At 35.8% G+C, this 20,790-nt stretch overlaps 1 protein-coding gene and 1 long non-coding RNA gene across 9 annotated transcripts in view; both read left to right on the plus strand.

The window, feature by feature from the left end:
• Positions 1 to 20,790, plus strand: part of LOC141362940 (mitochondrial import inner membrane translocase subunit tim16-like) — a 218,865-nt gene that overhangs the window by 181,952 nt on the left and 16,123 nt on the right. The gene's annotated exons all lie outside the window — the stretch shown is intronic.
• On the plus strand, positions 9,707 to 19,146 carry LOC129422547 (uncharacterized). Of its 7 annotated transcripts, none has more exons than XR_012368363.1 (7): positions 9,707 to 10,375; positions 11,165 to 11,302; positions 13,203 to 13,274; positions 13,370 to 13,511; positions 14,002 to 14,074; positions 14,905 to 15,029; positions 17,705 to 19,146. It is a non-coding gene; the product is annotated as an uncharacterized lncRNA (long non-coding RNA). The 7 variants fall into 7 exon arrangements; XR_012368360.1 differs by having other exon boundaries at positions 11,161 to 11,302; positions 17,705 to 19,145; XR_012368362.1 differs by lacking the exon at positions 9,707 to 10,375 and adding an exon at positions 10,598 to 10,612 and having other exon boundaries at positions 11,161 to 11,302.

The raw sequence follows: 20,790 nt of genomic DNA on the forward strand, positions 1-20,790 counted from the left end.
GTGCTTGCTCCATATCCCATAATCCTCAGCCGATCTCTGTCCTGTAGATGCACTTTCAGTTACACGCTCACATGTGATGGCTTTGCTCTGTCTCTCATTAAATTCTGGCCGGTGAGTGTGTGAATAACTCACTTCGCCTGCAGGAATCATACGGATTTGACCCGTGTCTAAATTTACTGTTCAGCTTAGAGGTTTACATCTCCCTTGCAAAGTGTTAGTATTAAAGAAAACAATAGAGGGATCTTGATAAATTACAGTTTGTTTTTAATTTAGTAATGCCCTAAACAAGCCATTACACATAACATATGTATATATACAGTCCACAACACTGAGTAAAAACTGAATTTACATAAGCAAAACACATCAAAAGTTTGCATACCCTTGATTCATACGACACTATCAGGACAAAATGTTATAAATAGTCCCAAATGGGGAAGTATCCTTTTAAAATGTCCTAATATGTAACATTTAGGTACAGATATGTATACATTTGGTACCAGGATGTACCTCTGAGGTAGTAATATGAACTCTTTAGGTGCAAATGTTAAATAAATATTATAAATATAAATATGTCAAATAAATATTTTTAAAGCATTTATATTCACGTTGCATTAAAAAAAACTTTGCTTCGATTACAAACCTGTACACGTAAAAGATTTTAAGTTAAAATTAAATATTTCAACTGCAAAAATATACTTTATAAAATGTAATATTTTGGCCAGGAGAAATATAATTGTTGGGGTATTAAAATTAGAAATGAATTTGTTGCCCACTTGCCCTTGAAGTACTGTACATTTTGCTGTAGTTATATGCGGCTGTTTTCCAGTAACTTACTGTAGATTTAAATGCATGTTATTTACAGACAACAGTTTGTTAAAAGTTAAATGAAAATTAAACTTTAACGAGTGTTTGTCTTTACAGAATAAAACTATAAAATAACAGCCTCATGCAAAGCATTCTGGGAACCAGAAATCCTCACACTGTAAAACATGATTTTCTTACTTAGAATTTTTGTCTTGTTTTCCGTATAACAATTCTAAAATCAAGATATATTTTCTTGATGAGCAAAGTTTTTAGAAAAAAATAAATAAACAACTTTAGTGAAATTGTGCTAAAAACAAGCAAAAATATCTGCCAATGGGGTGAGAAAGCTTAAATTGTTTAGAAAAAAATGAAAATATTTTTGCTTGTTTTTAGCACAAATTAACATAAATTGTATATTTTTGACTTATTTTCTTGGGTCATTTTGCTCATCAAGTAAAAGCATCTTAATTTAAATTTTTTTAGAAATTTCTACTGAAAACAAGACAAAAATACTTCATTTTCTGTTTTTTCCTTCAGATTTTGGTTCCCAGAATGCTTTGCATAAGGCTGTTATTTTAGTTTTATTCTGTTAAGATGAAGTCTTGTTAATGTTTAATGTTAATTTAAATTAAGATTTAATTTAAATCTATAGTTACTGGCAAACAGCTGCCAGTAATACTGTCATTTCTACAGAAATATTTAACAGTGTGTGTTGTCATATAAGGGCCAAAACTATATTTTCAAATTCAAAAATATATTTAAATAATGTTTACTTTCTACAAAATGTATTTAGCATATATTTCAAATATATTTTTGGCCAGAGAAATGTTTTTTTTTTTTTTTTTTGTATGATGCTAAGATTCATCTTTTCACATTCACTGATGCTTAAGAAGACAACAAGATACATTAAGAGCCAGCTGAGTCATCAAAACTAACAATCAAAAGTAAACATTTTTGTGTTTTTAACATTATGTAAACATTTGTCATGTTATTCAGGGCAGTACTAATATAAAAACAAACTGCAATTTGTTTGATCCTTCTTAAAGGGATAGTTCACTTTAAAATGAAAATTCTGTCATCATTTACTTGTACATATTTCTTTTTTCTGAAAAGAAGATATTTTGAGAAATGATGGTTAACACACAGAAGTACTGTAAGTGAACATAGACTTCCATAGTAGGAATAAAAAAATATGATGGAATTTATTGGGTACCATCAACTGTGTGCTTACCATCATTTATCAAAATATTTTCTTCATCATTTATCACAATACTTCCAGAATATTTTTTTCCTACTATGGAAGTCTATGGTCACTTACTTCTGTGTGTTTACCATCATTTCTCAAAATATCTTCTTTTGTGTTCATCAGAAAAAATAAATTCATACAGATTTACAACAACATGAAGATGAGTAAATGATGACAGAATTTTCATTTTAAAGTGAACTATCCCTTTAATAACATTCTGCATATGATGTGGTGGTGCATAAACTTATCTGTTAGCAGAGCTACATTTTGCGATGAAGTGCTTAATAGTGGGTACAGGCAGTTGTACAGAGCACATATGTAGTATATTTAGTGTACTTACTGTGTGTATGTGCGTGTGTATTGTAAATTTCAAATGATCCTTTGTGGCTAGAGCAGGCTTACATCTGGATTAGTGGCTGAACGTCCCTCCACCCAGCATACCATCACACACGTGTGTGAGCAGTTTGGTGAATGACGTCTCTGAGTGTTTTAGCATTCATTCATGACGGCCTCACTACTGTCTGGACTCACACACACACACACATAACGCCATGGGGGGAAACCTTTTCACGTTCAGTTGTGTGGGAAAATCTTTTCGGGGTTTAGCGGTGAAGTGAGGCGTATACCTTCATTTAGGCGTATAGTTATTTTTCCCAAAGGGACATTGTGTTTCTCAGCCGTTGCTCCTTTATACCTCTGGACACTTCATAGAGCTCTCAATTGATTTTTTTTTTTTTTTTTGAGTGGTAGCTTTGTCTCAGATGTGTTTTTTTATTCAATAGAATGTAAAATTAAAATAGACAATGAGGCAATGGTTGATATGCAGAATGCAGATGCATTGTGTAACTTTTACTAGGATATCTTGACAGAAATGCAATATACATGACTATGGCCTCGTACACACTGCATATCTACATTATTATTGGATTTTTGTTGTTCGCAGTTTTTTCCGTGCAAGATCTGGCAACACTAGTCAGCAAACACTCTGTCATTTTCTGCACCGCACATACAGAAGACTTTTTCCCTTTCTAGGCATTTATTTTCCTCAGAAGAGATACCTGTCGTGGCCATGATGCACGTTTAAACACTTTATTAACTACTAGTTGTTCGGTTCGGTTATGTACACACTGTGCAGAGTTTCTGTAAATGCGGTTGGCACTACCTGCATTTTGCGGGAATTAATTTGGTGGTAGAATGCGGTTGTCAGTCCCGTAAATGACTGAATTGTGTGTGTACAGAACAGGATTAAGCATTAAAAGGTGAACTGACAACTGAATTAATAATGCAGTGTGTACGGGACCAATATTATCAGTTGTGTATAAAGACATTACATAAGAAACTGTATTGTTTTTATTTCCTTAGAATGAGACGTTTTTATCTTCATATACAGCGGGTCCCGTTAATAACGCGTTAACGCAAATTTATTTTAACGGCACTAATTTTATTAACGCGCGATTAACGCAACACACAATTTCTGTTTGTCCCACAGCTGGATGAATTGAGACGCAGCAAGTGACCCGCGCTGTCTAGATGAGTCGGAGGTTTTCATAAAAATAAGAACATTAAGCTCTCGTCTAGCGAATCCAATGCTGTAAATGGTCGTTAAATATCTAAAATGATCTTTATCTGCACGTTTCCTGAGAGGTGTACCGTCCCAAATCCATAATCTAAATCAAAGATGCGTCTTCTTTCACTTTCTGGTTTGGTTTTTAAAGTATTGAGAAATGATAGAAAATAGACTGCAGGACTTGCTTGATGTTAAAATAATTATTAAGAGAGATAAAGTTCGGGACCTGATTGAAAGAGTTATTAAGAGTGACAAGACTCTAAAGCGATGTCTGACGCAGACGTCTGAAACGCATGCGCACAAACACGCGAGTGCGCGACCCCAATATATATAGACATCTAACACAAAATTGCAGTTTTAAAAATATCTGTTTTGACAAGAATTCACACAGGTATGACCTATAATCTGTTATATCTGAAGTGAATGTTTGGTTAACTGTTGAGGAAAACTATCTGTTGTGTAACATTATATCTTAAAGTGGTCTGCCTCAATGTCAAAATGAAACAATAAAAGAAAAACATATATGTAACATATATTGAAATTGTTTTTGCTCTGCGTAAACAGTTGTAGTTCTGTCATGCTTTGTCAGATTCCAACAATTGTTCCAATTGTTTTGAGGTTTTTTAATAGAGAATGTTAAAATATTAATAACACATTTTTGAAAATTTGCTCATCCCAACTCAATTTGCCATCACAAATGATGCAGAAATGGAGAAAGAAAAAGGTCTTCTGAAGGGAAAATTAGATATAAAACTATGACTGATGGTACTGTTGAAAATGTAAACAGACTGTTGTAAACATACATTTGCATATAGCATATATATTGACCAAATCCATGCTGATTAGAGCATTAAAAACTTGAAAAGTGTTACATTTAGGTAAATTTAGAACAGACAAAAATGTTTAGATTAAATATTTTAATCTATTGACAGCCCTATTATTAAAATAAGGTTTGTTCAGTTCAGTAGTGTTATCAGCACATAAGTAGACAAATATATTGTATCGGTACACTGCAAAAAATTATTTTCAAGAAAAAAATTCTTAAATTAAGATGCTTTCTCTTGATGAGAAAACGACCCAAGAAAATAAGTCTAGTTTATAGACCAAAAATATCAAATTTAAGTGATTTTGTGCATAAAACAAGCAAAAAAAATCTGCCAATGGGGTAAGCAAAAAAATCTTGAAAATTTTTCTTAAACACTAAATTCAAGAAAAAATTACTTAACCCCATTGGCAGATTTTTTTTCCTTGTTTTATGCACCAAATCACTTAAATTTTATATTTTTGGTCTATAAACTAGACTTATTTTCTTGGGTCGTTTTCTCATCAAGAGAAAGCATCTTAATTTAAGAATTTTTAGATATTTTTACTGAAAAAAAGACGAAAACACTAAGATTTTTTTTGTTTTTTTGCAGTGTATTAAAAAAATCTATTTTCAATTTCGGTCGATTGTTTAGCTAAAATATACACGGTTTGAATCATAAACTCCTCTTTAGAAAAGTCATAATATGAAGAGTTTCGTTGCAAAACGAGATAAATCCATTTTTTAACATTTTTGTCAAAACATGTTTATTATTATGTTATCATGTTATTATTTTGTTTTATGGTGCTACTTAGCTGTATTTTTTAAGTTATGAAGGTTTAAATCAAAACAAACCAACTGCAGTTCCAAAAAACGAGATTTCTGAACAATTAAAAAAACGGTGGTTATCTCGTTTTTGCAACGAAACTCTTCATATGTAACATTTAGGTACAGATATGTGTACGTTTGGTACCAATACGTACCTTTGTGGTACTTCTATGACTTCTTTATGAGCAAATGTACCCCAGTGACAGCTAGCAACCATTTTTTCTGACAGTAGAGGTGATATAAGAGATAACTTTAATATGAGAAACATCTGAGAAGAAAGAAGTTAAAGCCAAACTTTCTACCTCCTATCCATTAATCTCATTGCTATATGAACAGCAATGATATAAAAATGTCTGAAGATATTTACAGAATTTGTTCCCAAAAATCCCCTTCTGATAAAGTTTCCAGAACTGAGATGTTAAAGAGATCTCGTGCGTGATTTCTCTGCCTTATGGGAAGTTTGCAGCATTGGAAACCTGCAGACCCATAGGAATGAAAAACAGAAACACTGGGGTGATTTATTGTGGAGGTATGAGTTTGAGGAGGTGTGGGAACATCGGAGGTGTTTGTGTGTTTCCTGCGGAGAAACTTCGACATGGGAACACAGAGTTGCGCTAATAAAGCGTGGTAACCCCTTACTGACTTCAGAGGCCCGAGGCGAAGGCTGGGGGAGGGAAGAAGTCAACCGCCAAACACATAAACCCACCAATCACAGTTTCAGCCAGAAACTGAGGAAACGCAGCTTGCCAATCAAGTCCAGGGCACCGATCCAAGTGTGCCAGCTGATAGTGTTTTCAGCGTGGCCCAACATGTTGACTCCTTTACTGCTGCTAACACACTTCTACATTACAATTCGTGGGAAAGATGAGTTATTAGTTGTCGATTAGTAAGTAAACAACAGACGGGATGTTCCTCGTTTGACAAGATGGTGCGGATATACTTGTGTGATGTCATTTCAAGCAAAATCTAGAGTTTTAGTATTTCGAACCAGATCACCAAAAAGGTTAATTTCATTCCATGGAGGTCAAACACAAACAACATCTGAGCAAATTCTTGCAAATGTAAAAAAATAAGTTTTTACCAAAAGTTTGTCAATATTTGGTGGCCTAAATAACAAGATGATGTTTCTGTTTATTTCTTTCCCCACCATTGACAAGTTATCTCGTCAATTAAAAGAAAATGCTTCTTTGCCAATTACGAGATTTTATGGCAATGCATATTTCTGTTATTATCCACTAGGTGGTGCTCTTACCCAACTTATAAAACAAATGAAGACAGAATCAAACTTTTTGTTTGTTCTTTTATTTAATATATAGACGGTTTCAGCAGTAACAACATAAACAAGCGGCTTTCGTGGCCCTCACGTAACGTCCGGTAAACTCCGCTAAGAATAAATAGCAGCAAAGTACTTTAAACGTAGTGTATTTATATAACAAGCAAAATAACCGACACATAGATTACCTAGAAAACCAAAACATTAGTTTTTTCGACGAGGCATTTGTTCAAGAGTTCAGTCAGACCAGTAAAAAACTGAAACCGGAAGTAAAGTTCGGACTAGACGCCTATCGCGACACCGCACGTGTGTCCAATGAAACCGTCTATTGCATGTTTACATATTAAAAGAAGAACTTTTTCTGGAAAGCATTAAACTTTTGTGAAAATTATAAAAAATACTGGTGCTGGCAGGGAAAGAGTACATTTTTTAAATTTTCAAAAAATATATTTCGATAGTTCAGTAAGGGCAGCTTTCAGAAATCTTACATCCATAATGTTGTCTCTTCCTCATAAATGGCCACAAGAAAATTAAAATGAAAGAGTCGTCCCTTCTCCTTTTTATTGTTTTTGGTTTGTGCATTTTTTCAATTTAGCAAAGAATGAAAAAGAAATTCTCTTGAAGTGTATCAAGACCTGTGATGTCATTTCAAACAAATTCTAGAGTTTTAGTGTTTTGTACCACCAAAAAGTAAGACAAACAACATCAGAGCAATTTCATGCAAATCTCAGTTTTTACCAAAAGTTTGTCAATATTTGGTGGCTTAAATATCAAGTTGTCTCTGTTTAAGTATTTTCCCAACATTGACAAGTTATCTTGTCAATTAACAGAAAACGCTTCCCTGCTAATGACGAGTTTTTATGGCAATCCATATATCCATTATTATCCACTAGGTGGTGCTCTTACCCAATTTATAAAACAAATGAAGACGGAATGAAACTTTTTTTTTATTTAATATATTGTATGTTTACATATTTATAAAAGAACATTTTCTGGAAAGCATTAAACTTTTGTGAAAATCATGTCAATGTCAATTTTATTTATATAGCACAATTTCTACAACACATGGTTGACCAATGTGCTTTACATAAAACACATACCAAATTTGCACAATAAAAATAGAAGTAAAAATTAAAAATTTAAATTTAAAAATTTAAAAGTACCACAACCATTTAAAATAAATTAAAAGAAATACAAAACTATAAATAAATCATGGTAAAACATAGTGCTTCAACCAGAAATAAAAGCTTTATCAAACAGGTTTTTAATCTTGACTTAAATGTGAACACAGAGGGCGGTCATAAAAAAAATGCTGGCGCTGACTGGCAACTTTAAAAAAAATGCTGGTGGGGGAAAGAGTTAATTTTTTAATATTTTTAAAATTATTTTCTATAGTTCAGTAAGGGCAGCTTTCAGAAATGTTACATCCATTATGTTGTCTCTTCCTCATAAATGCGCACAAGAAAATTAAAATGAAAGAGCCGTCCCTTCTTCCTTTTTATTGTTTTTGGTTTGTGCATTTTTTTTAATTTAGGAAAGAATGAAAAACTAATTCTCTTGAAGTGTATCAAGACCTGTGATGTCATTTCAAACAAAATCTAGAGTTTTAGTGTTTTGTACCAGATTACCAAAAAGTCAGACACAAACAACATCTGACCAATTTCATGCAAATCTAAAAAAAAAAAATTTTTACCAAAAGTTTGTCAATATTTGGTGGCCTAAATAACAAGATGTCTCTTTTTAATTCTTTTCCCAACATTGACAAGTTATCTCGTCAATTAAGAGAAAAGGGTTCCCTGCCAATGAAGAGTTTTTACGGCAATCCATATTTCTGTTATTATCCACTAGGTGGCGATCTCACACAACTTATAAAACAAATATATATTGTATGTTTACATATTTATAAAAGAACATTTTCTGGAAAGCATTAAACTTTTGTGAAAATCATAAAAAAATGCTGGCGCTGGCTGGCAACTTAAAAAAAAATGCTGGTGGGGAAAGAGTTAATTTTTAAAATATTTTTTCAAATTATTTTCTATAGTTCAGTAAGGGCAGATTTCAGAAATGTCACATCCATAATGTTGTCTCTTCCTCATAAATGTGCACAAGAAAATTAAAATTAAAAAAATCCCTTTTTATTGTTTTTTGATTTGTGCATTTTTTCAATTTAGCAAAGAATGAAAAATAAATTCTCTTGAAGTGTATCAAGACCTGTGATGTCATTTCAAACAAAATCTAGTTTTAGTGTTTTGTACCAGATTACCAAAAAGTCAGACACAAACAACATCTGACCAATTTCATGCAAATCTAAAAAAATTTTTTTTTTACCAAAAGTTTGTCAATATTTGGTGGCCTAAATAACAAGATGTGACTGTTTAACTCTTTCCCCACCATTGACAAGTTATCACGTCAATTAAGAGAAAATGCTTCCCTGCCAATGACGAGTTTTTACGGCAATCCATATTTCCAGTATTATCAACTAGGTTGCGCTCTCGCACAACTTATAAAACAAATGAAGACAGGATGAAACTTTTATTTGTTCTTTTATATTTAATATATTGTATGTTTACATATTTAAAGAAGAACATTTTCTGAAAAGCAATTAACTGTTGTGAAAATCATAAAAAATGCTGGCGCTGGCTGTCAATTTAAAAAAAAAAGGCTGGCGGGTAAAGAGTTAATTTTTAAAAAAAAATTATTTATTTTCCGTAGTCTGGTAAGGACAGCTTTTAGAAATGTCACATCCATAATGTTGTCTCTTCCTCATAAATGCGCACAAGAAAATTAAAATGAAAGAGCCGTCCCTTCTTCCTTTTTATTGTTTATGGTTTGTGCATTTTTTCAATTTACCAAAGAATGAAAAACAAATTCTCTTGAAGTGTATTAAGACCTTGACATCTGACTAAAGTTGATGTTTTCTTCTCCAGAAACAAATTTCAGCAGGTTTGTTACAGGTTTAATAGTCCTGAAGCCATCTTTAGTATTTAGTGTTTTGCCTGAGGGCTCATTTGTGGTGACTTCTTCAGTATTCTGTTGTCTCTGTTAACAGGAACAGATTACAAACATCTTGATATTTAGATAAGTTGTCAATCATTTTGATTTTCTGGGTCACAAATGCACTTTTATTTTATGAAGAAGTGCTGTCAGAAATTCTTCAAACATTTGTGTTGCACTGAAGAAAATCATACACTCTAAAAAATGCTGGGTTGTTTCTGTAAACACATTGTTGGGTTGTTTATGCTGGGTCAAAATTCTGGGTTGTTTGGAGTACTTTAAACACACTGTTGGGTTGCTCATGCTGGGTCAAATGAAATGTAGTGGGTAATTTACAAATGAACACATGGTTGGGTAAATTTGACCCAGCAAATGGTTTATTTTCCTTTCATTGGCTGGCCGTTTCTCAAGGCAGCCTTCACAATGTTCAAAATATTATCATTTAAATATTACCAAATGTAGTTTTAAGAGTTTTTTAGGCGACAATGTATGTGTGTAAAGTTCAAAACTTCGATCGGTTTTTGAAGATAGCGTATATTTAAAAATGTGCTCCAACGATGTCGAAGCTTCGAGATTCAGGCAATCACTGGGCGCTCTGCGCTGATGTACCCGCCCAACACAGCCTCACCTCGGCACGTCATTCTGGAAATCACCGCTGGCTGTAATGTCTCTGTAGTGTTTAGAACGGCGGATTTATTTCATTTCGGGTCTCATAAATCTATTATTTGTTCCTTGCCAAGTCCGAATTAAGTTACGTTACTGTAAGGATGCAAGTTCTGCCATTTTTTTGTCGAACTTTCTGGAGGACTTCATTTCCTCTGAAGCGAGGTGCACGCCACTCAAAGCGGGCAGTATTTTATGGTAAGTTCATGTCAATTTTTATATTATAAATGTTGTAGTTGTGGTAGGGGCAAGCTCATTGCTATTTTCATTCGCTTTTCCACAGATATAGGGGTAACGTTATTGTATGTAGGCTATGTTTGATAAAGTGCGTTTCATATTTAATCCAGAACGAGGATCGTAAGTGGTTTCGGAAGCGCGTTGTCACAGTAACACAATTTCAGCGTAGTAGTGCTTAGCTATGTGGTGTGAACTAAGGTAATTTATTTTTTATATAAATTGCTTGTTATCAGACATAATCTACTCTCAGTTGACTATTTTGTCAATAATTATATGCGAAGTCTACCGGAAGTTTAAAAGTAGTTCGGATCACAAAAGCCTGTTTATGGCCGTTTCTGCCTGCAGCCTTCGGAGGCCGCATTTGTTAGTGTTTGGAGTCGTATTTGTAAGCTGCATACGTCATTATGACTGTCTTATTATAAAGTTGACTATTATTAACTGTAAACTGTTGTAATATGCTTATGACTTGCGAACGTAATGCTCAGTTAACTTAAATAAACAAGGCTTGATGACGTATACAGCCTGCATATGCGACCTCCGCAGGCTGCAACCTTCGGATTGAGAAACGGCCTATGTATGTTGTTGCTGAAACGAAACCATCCCGTTAGCACACTTGTAATTCCGGTCCGGAGGTAAACATAATATTCACTACAGTTGTGTGCGGAAAGTATGTTGGCACATCTTATAATTGTCAGAGGAAGCGATGGGGGCACGTTTAATGACAGTGTCTTCTGTTTCTGTCAAAGCCAGGATCATTTTGAAAAACAAACACCTGGTTGGGTTATTTTGACCCAGCAATTGGTTTATTAATTGCCGCACTTTCTGGATTCTTCGCTTCTGACTGGATCACGCTAACGTAACGTTACTCGGACCAGGCGGTATTTCATGGTGAGTTAATGTGAATTTTTACTTATTTTTGTAAGAAGTTGTCGTAGGACAAATCATATTTCATTGTTCAGAATACATGCTTTGATGTGGGGGAGTGGGGTTAATGTTTTTTATTCTGTGCCAACAGTTGTTATGAGAAACATGCCTCATCGTTAAGTCGTAGTCGAGCTATATCGGCATTCTTTTGAAATATTCAGTAAGTTATACGTTGTAAATTAATCACTAAAATCGTATTCATCTATGAATAATTTAAAATTCAAAAGGGGGATTCGTGTTAAATATTAAATCTAGACGGAGCGCTGTAAATTACCCCTTGCCGTCACACGTTAAATCCTGAGGTAAATTAACAGTCAGAAATATACACTGACGTTCATGTTCACCATAGTTTTGTTTTGTACTTAGTTACAAGGCGAAAACACGTTTCGTATTAAATCCACAAGTATAGCTACTTATTTTAAATCGGGCGGGAAACTAGACTCAATAATAGTGAGTTGTGTGTGGAAAGTATTAGGGGAGTTTGATTGACAGGTGCCTGACCAATCATAACACTGATATTATTTGCCCCCGTTGCAATTCGCCATTTTGGCCGACAATCAAACCACAAAGTAGAGTTACACCGACTGCACGCTGAAGTATGTGATTTTAAAGGGACACTCCACTTCAACCAAAAATTCAACCTAAATGGGCGTGGACGCTGTGAGAAGAAAGGTGATGAGTGGGCAGGGCAACTGATATAGTGTAACAAATATTAAGATTAACTAGGAATAGCAGTAGGCCTATTACAAAAATAATTAAACTGAATATAATATTTTATTTAAACAAAGGTCAAGTAAAACTGTTATAGTTGAAATAAGAGCGTGTTTGAAGATAAGGAAAAGTCCTCAGGACATATCAAAGTCAACCTGCCTCCCGAAGCTTTCCTGAGCAAATTCAGTTGATGGTGAGTCCTGACAGCATCGCTGGGAAAATCATCCAACGTATTTACAGAGTGTGCGTAATGGCGCAGTCACATTTACTTTACTATACAGAACCGTATCCATGTGTGATCCTGAGCCCACTACTACAGCCCGTGACGTTTATGCAATATGGAGTTTAAACCCGGAAGACAAAAATATCACAAAAAAGCTAAAAATTAACTAGTTTTGACCTAATGTTCAAAATTAACAGATACTAACATTGTCTTCTATGATGTGCAACACAACTAACTCTTTAAACATCTAAAAAAGTGTTGGTTAGTGTTTCATGATGCTTTAAACATTTGATTCTCGCCGTTTTGAAATCGATTCAGCCGATCTCCGAGTCTGGCGCTACCACTTTTAGCATAACTTGGCACAATTCATTGAATCTGATTAAACCATTTAGCATCGCGCTCAAAAATAAAAATAAGCAGAGTTTCAATATTTTTCCTATTTAAATACTTGACTCTTCTCTAGTTACATCGTGTACTAAGACTGACGGAAAATTTAAAGTTGCTATTTTCTAGGCAGATGGCTAGGAACTATACTCTCATTCTGGAGTAATATTCAAAGAATTTGCTGCCGTAACATGGCTGCATGTTTGCAATGATATAACGCAGTGCCCGAAAATAGTCCCCTGCTATTGAAAGATACTATAGGGACTATTTTCGGCTGCTGTGTAATATCATTGCGCCTCCTGCAGCCACGTTACGGCAACAAAGTCCTTGATTATTACGCCAGTATGAGAGTATAGTTCCTATCCTATTCAATGGATTATGCTAAGCTATGCTAAAAGTGGTAGCGCCGGAGACCGGCTGCTGAATTCCAAAACATTAAGAATCGAATGTTTAACTCCAGGGGAGCTGGGAAATTAGCATATTTTCAAAAAAAGTGGAGTGTCGCTTTAAATATTCTTTCTTGATTTTTGTTCAATCCACCAACAGAGTTCAGTAGAATCCACTGAATTGACCCCAACAGATCATATCACCATGACAGTGGAACTTTTTTCAGCCTTTGTAAGTATCGACTTTATTTGTATTGGATATTAACTGAATAAAATTTCAGTTCTAATGGACCTAAAAAGACATTGATGATTGTTCTGTTTTTATAGGCAGTTTGTCAGATTTTGGAAAGCACCCCTGAGAGGAAATCCGTATTAAACCGTTAAAGTGCAAGCAATTACCAACAAGCAGAGGAGGCTACTTGTGAGACTCCTTGCATCCCATCTGCTGGAAACCAATGGTGAAACCTGAGTAAGCTACATTTAAATAAGCCTGCAAACATATAGTAGCAAGCAAATGCTTAGAAAACATAAATGACCATTCTCTTTTTTTATAGCGAGTCTTATAGGGGCGTACACACCAAACGCAAATTCAAAGATTTGCGCAAGTAAATTACATACAAAGTCAATGCAAGACACAAACTTGCGCTGGGTGATGCAAATGACGCGAATAGGGCGGTGTGATTGCCGCAAACAAGTGCTATTTGTTTCAAACTTATCTGCCACAATATATTCAACTCAAGTGGAAAATGCGCAGGACACAAAGTTAAATCTTGTAAGTAATCGTGAGTAAAGAGCTAGGAGCGCAATGCTTCAAGTGTGGTGTGTACGCAACATTAGTGTTTGAACATGAAAATACCAACATTATTTTTAAGTAAATTCTAAGTAAGATCACACAGGCTTCTGCAATAGCTTACCATATTGCATAAGTTCTTCATCAACTGCTGTTGTCTACATAACAGGCCATCATCAGACACTAAGAAGGCATGTGACAAGGCATTGGTGTATGAATTTCCTTGCCTGAAGGATATACAGGTAAAACTGAAACTTAATATTTACGCTTACACTTTTGGCACGGTTTTTGCGCTGAAATACTGCCAAAAGCATTGCAGGTCTGCAAACAGTGCCGTGCAATCAAACACAGTTTCATGAGCGGCAAATACGAATTAATCACGCATAATCTGTTTCTTTTTGTAAAATAAACCAGTTTTAAGTTTTATGTGTAAGTGACTTGTTGCGTACAGAGGGCAAAACAGTTTTCTCAAAAAACTAGGGGTAGGAATCGATTGGACCCTCATGAATCGATTCAGAATCGATTCTTAGGATCCTGTTTCGATTCAGAATCGATTCTTGACATACTAATTTGCATATCTGTGACGTCATTCCATCACATTTGCTCTCAAAGCCAGGTTAATGTTTGTGCTTTTGCTACTAGTCTCTGAACTGTCATATATGTATATAAGAATGACATTATTTATCCCTTAGTTGCATTAAAGTACAGTATATGTCCTGTTTCTTATGTAAGACATTAAAACCAGTAAAAATAGTAATTAAACGTGACATATTAATTCTATATGTTAACAGGCATTAACTTCCACGAACTGAGTAACGTTAGGCGTCTAATCATCATCATTATACACAGTGATTGGCAGTATTACTGTATTTATATAATGCAGCGCACCCAGCGACTGAATAACAAACTATGTGCATATTTTTATGTTGGCCACGCTTCAGACAAGCCTTCCCGTCAAGCTTTGACCCTTTCGCCCCGTGTGAATGCACCTTTATTGTTTCTCTTTTCTTTGTTATTTACAGCAAACCATTTAAATGTTATTGAAACACTGTATTTTCTCAAAATTATTTAGCTGCTAAAGGGGAAACAGCACTGAAGATGCCAACTCTGCTAGCTCCATCCATTTACAGGGGAGGAGGAGAAGTCTTCAGACCTACCACTGTGGAGGCCCAGAGGTCCTTTATTGACATGCAACCTGTAAGTTTTTGCTTTAGTGTTTCTACTTTGAAAAGGGTGGATGTTAGGGCTGTAACAATAAATCACGTGTCCTTTTAAAAAGACCTGTCTAAAATCGATTCTGAATCGCAAGGCTGCGATTCTGTGTTTCATGTGCAGCTTGTGCGTGTACTATGGGGTTTTGGTCAGTAGGAAGTCCTCATCAATCTAAAATCATTTTGAGTCGGAGTCGTTTATAACGTGCATTACAAAATTATTCAAAATATTCTTTATTATCATGAAAATACCTGAAACAATCTGAAGAACGGTGATATTCTTTAGACATTTCCTGGAATAGGAGCCGTTTCTCAATGTCAAGGAAGGATCCTCGGAAGCTAGAATTTCGAGGATGCTACGTCATCGACGTCCGTCGAAGGACTGTTCCAATGTCGAGGATCCTTGAAATTTCAGCCAAGGACTGAGTCCTTCGTTCGAGAAATATCCCATATACAGGAAAGGATGCAAATTTGTATCCTTCGCGCTCTTCACGCGCTGAAATCACCCATAATCCTATGCGCGCAGCACCGAAAGCACACCTTTCAATCACGCAATGACGTAATCACTTGCGTAATCACTTGCTAGCCTGTTCCATTTAACGTGTTCTCCGAATGCTTAAAAGGAGCCTCGCCTAGCCTCTGAAGGAAGTGACTTGTAAGGAGTAGTCCTGCCAAGGAAGTATCCTTGACATTGAGAAACGGCTAGGGTTTGTAATGCTACTTCTTCTGTGGCACAATTGGAGTTTCTGCATGAGAGCGCCCTCTGGCTTTGGATGTGGCGGCATTTTACCGTAATTCATTCAAATTCATTCATTGAGAAATCGCGCATTTTCACGATTTATCGTTACAGTCCGTGGATGTTTGTAGTTATAGATATGTTTCGCATAATAGCCTGTAGGGGTGGCACGGTTCACAAAACCCTCGGTTCGGTTCGTATCACGGTTTTATGGTCACGGTTCTCGGTTCTGTACGGTTCTTGTTGTTTTTTTTTTCTTTTAATTTTTTAACACTCCAGAAATGTATTATCTTATTAATGTATTAATTATCCATAATTTAGAATGCAGTATTAAAAAAGTTATATCATGTAATCATGCACAAACTGAATTTGACTTAGCACATTATTGGGACCATCTCTGAGGAAAGCCAGGTGAGATTTTTATACAGCAAGAGGGAAGACATTGATGATTTCAACATGCTTTACATTTATTTGGCAAAAAATAGAATGTGTATTGCCATCTACATGAACTTATGTGCCTTTTTAGCACACAAAGATAACTTGCATTTATCAAAATGCCTACTTCAGTGTAGCTCTAAGACTTATCACCGAGAGGCTGCTTAAATACTGCAGAGTATATGTGGACGAGAGAGAAACATAAGTTTTACACCTGTAATATTTAAATCCGTCTCTTTTGTCCACTTTTGACCAATTCTGTCCTGATTACTTTGAGGGACAATTTATGAAATAAGATCGCGCAACTTTCAAAAGCTAGCAAAATGAAACACGGAAATCAGCCGCTTTCGTTTTATCAATGAAAGACTAAAAATAGCGCGGCAGAAGTCAGAAAAGAGGTAAAACATTGTGTTCAGTACCTCAGATCAGATAAATGGTCGGAGAGAAGGTGGTCTCCTGTGGCTGTTTGAACACATTCAGCCCATAGACTGCAGTTCTATCTATTGTTTTATTTCCGCTGTCATCATAGGTAACATGAAATAAAAACTGTTTCCACACACCAAACTTATACGATGCTGGCGCATCCTCCAACTGCGGGCAGACTTCCTTAGTTCCCACTTGCCATTTCTAAAAGTAACATGACATGCAGCACTCACTCTCCACACCAGTCACCTCTTCTTTCGCGCGATTCGCGAAAGGGAAACACGCTATCTGAGGTCACATACAGGGCACGAGGCTACATACATTGCGCATGCCATGAACCATTGAACCGTGCGGCGCACACACGCTCCGAACCGAGACAAGTGAACCGAACAGTTCAGATTTTTTTCATGAACCGTGCCACCCCTAAAATGATAATAAATCCATGATTTACTCACCCTCAAGCCATCCAAGATGCATATATCTATTTATCGGATGATCACATTTTTATTTTTTATTTTTAGAAAATGTTCTAGCTTTGAGAGTGTACGCACTTTGCAGTCTTTGCTGATGCTCTGTGCCTCCGCATTTGTCTTACGTCACAAATAAAAGTGCGTAGACTACGCTAATACTCTCTCCTGAATGCAGAGGCGTGGTGTTACCAGAAGCTATTTATCTTAGTTTGTAAAGTTTTAAATATGGATATTTCTATCACAAAACCGCATGGATTACCCTCAGAAGGCCTTTGTTTATCCTCATGGAGCCGGATGGATTACTTTTGTAAAGGATGGATGCACAATCTTTATGCTTGAGGTGTTTTAACTAAAATCTTTTAATTGTCTTCTAATTATAGTTTCACTGTAATATTAAGATAATATTACATGTATTGTGATTATATTAATAATCCATAATATCATAATATGAGCAGTGAAATATACTACTTAATTACTAGAACTATTTTAATAAAAAAGTTTGAATGAATGTTTGCAGTTATTTTATTTGTATTTTTTGATACTTTCACAAAAATGCTTGACTTAAATCATCACTAAGTTGTGGTGTGTACTCAACAGGTGGGGACCAACATGGTGGAATATCTGCAAAATCAGAGATGTTGCACGTTTTGTGACTTCGGGACGAGCCAAGAAGGACCTGCCAGACCTTTGCCATTGTTGGAGGCAATGCCTCTGAGACAAACTCTTTGGTGAAGGATGTTGATAAGTTTTTTTTGTCTTTGATGTTAAGTACACAAAGCAATAGGTGTGTTCGACTTCATGCAGCGCTGCGCAGACCGATCGGCGGCTGACTTGAAGCAGTGCATTTTGGTTAGTACTTTTGTCCGACTTCAGCTGGCGCTGCAGGCACGTGACTGTGTCATATGGTTTTTAAGTACCGCGAGAGCGTTTCGAGAGTAGCCGGCTGGCTCAGCCGGTGCAGCTTCTCCAGAGCGGCTGCCCGGAGTTGTGATGACGTAACAGCTTTACTTGATTGGTCGCTTCATTGATGACAACGATCACGTGCGTTTCAAGTTTAATCCAACCTTTAGTTTCACTAATAAACATTATAAATTCATGTTTTAAAACAGGAAAAAAACACTTTAATATCCTAAAATATGTTATATTGTGTCGTGTAATAAAATAAAAATGAAAATAACAAACTCTATTGGTATTTTAATAATATAGGCTTGTTTCCCGTTATTTTCGGGTATACAGTTTAAGCAGCAATTAAAATATTCGATATAAAATGTTTCTGGTTGCAACTTTTTATCAAAAGGTTTGTTTTTATCAAATTCAGCATCTAATTCACTTAATTTGCGATTATAAACAAGGAAACACGGCGCACACGTCACTACGGCAAGCAGCAGGTGTCCGGCTTGACGGCTCCGTCTTCAGTTCCTCCCTCGACTGCAAGCGGCAAACCTCGTCGATCGGTCTGCGCAGCGCCGGATGATCTCGAACACACCTATTGTCTTCCCACCTGGGAGTTTCACCAGGATGCCATTTATCAGATTGATGGACATGAGTCCTCCTCTGTTAACATTTTGAAGACAACATTTAATCACTAATAATTAACTATTTCAGTGCTATGTTTGAAAGATTCGCCCACAATGCAATGCCAACAGGAGTTTACTTACAGGCTGTGAGGTCAAGTGGTAGGAATTATGATAATTTCGGTCTTGTCTACGTCACCAATCCCAGGAAGTAAACTGTTGCCTACAATCTGTGTTTGTTGTAGTCCAAGAAAAGAGATCACTCGCATTATCGTTTACTTTGGGGTTTGTACCTTTTGCATATCGTTAACATGAATTAATAAACAATTACACACCAAAGGAAATGTAAAAATGTGAATCGGACCATAGCTGCTCTTTAAAAAAAAATTTGTTTCAGGGCTTCTTGTTTTTAATAACATTTTGATGAATGAAAATGTAAAGTAAATGAAATGCTAATAATCATAGTTTAAATATTAAGAGTTATAAAGTCCGTGGGGATTGTTTGATGTCATATGGGGGTTGTAACTTTTGTATTATACAAATATACAAAAATGTAATTAAAACATTGTATTAAATGTGAAACAAATTAAATGCGATTTAAATCACATTAACAGGGGCCTCTCAGTTTTGTTTTACAGGGGGTATTTGTTACATTTATTTTATATCTAACAATTTGTCACATTGGAATTTTAAGGTTCAATCTGACATTTTTGTCACATATTTTTAATCTGTAACAATTTATTTACATTATGTGAAGTTATGTACATTTTTGGGATGTTTTTTAGAAAACAAAAAGGTTCTTTCCAGTAAAACAAATGGAATGAGACAGCAAGAGTGTTAATTTTACCCACTGGTTGTGTCAAATTAAATAACCCAGCACTTGAGTAACATTTAACCCAGCAAGAGTGTTAATTGTACCCACTGGTTGGGTCAAATTAAATAACCCAGCACTTGAGTAACATTTAACCCAGCAAGAGTGTTAATTGTACCCACTGGTTGGGTCAAATTAAATAACCCAGCACTTGAGTAACATTTAACCCAGCAAGAGTGTTAATTGTACCCAAATGGTTGGGTCAAATGAACAACCCAGAATTCTGGGTTAAATGGTCTAACCCAGCAGTTGGGTCAAGCCAACCCAGCGCGTGTTCTGTCCAATAGTGACCCAGCAGTTGGGTTATGGTTGGGTTGTTTTTTAACCCAGCAGTTTTTAGAGTGTACGAACAACATAAATCCTTGGGTTTGGTGTAACCCGTTTCTGTAAATGCTCTTTGAACTTTTTTAGTATTCTGTGGCTTTCTCAAAACACGCTGGTAGAAATCAGTTATATCCTCTGAGCTGTGTTGATGTGGTGTAAAGGTTTGATCTGGTCTGTGCCACGCTTACTTTGATCAAGCAGTAACGCCGCAGCATGTAACTCAAAATAGCCGGGCGTGTGTTACCCTAATTTGTACCCGCCTCATGCCTGGAGCATCACAGAGTGGAGGATGAATGTAACGTTGTATGTGACTGACAGCAGGCAGGGCCTGACGCTACGCTTGAATGCTATCATGGGGTCAAGCCAAGCGGTCAGCTTAAAATATACATATGATGTTTTTAAATGTCTGTCTCTGGTCAAGGAAATAGATTAAAGCATGTGTCTTCAACAGGAGGTCCGGGGACTTTTGGGGGTCTGTGGTGGTGTTACTGTGGGTCCTCCAAATATTTCATTTATTTATTAATTTTTTTTAAAATGAAATTAGGCATCAAACAAAAATGCATTAATAGGCCAATCTTAATTTAATGCATGTACTGAGGTCCATCCTCCTCCCTTAATCCATTAAGCGGTCCATGGCCTGAAAAAGGTTGAAGACCTCTGGATTAAAGTGTTGATGTGAGGTTTATTTTGTTGGCTCTACTGCCACCTAGTGGTGAAGGAGTGATACAATTGATAATGCACACAATTACTTTAAAGGTAACAAATCTGACTTTATCTGACTTTAAGTGCTATAATTGGGTCTCCAGTGCTTCTATGAACCTAGAAAATGTGATAAAGATCAACCCAGTAACTTAGTTTTGGTAAACCATTCTCTGCAAGCATGTAAAAAAATAGTTAATTGAAATTTGGCTCCCCTTGTGATGTCAGAAGGGGATAATGCCGCCCCTTAATCTGCAATATCCAACCACAGCACT

Source organism: Misgurnus anguillicaudatus, unplaced genomic scaffold (assembly GCF_027580225.2).
Source record: "Misgurnus anguillicaudatus unplaced genomic scaffold, ASM2758022v2 HiC_scaffold_29, whole genome shotgun sequence".
Classification (NCBI taxonomy): Eukaryota; Metazoa; Chordata; class Actinopteri; order Cypriniformes; family Cobitidae; genus Misgurnus; species Misgurnus anguillicaudatus.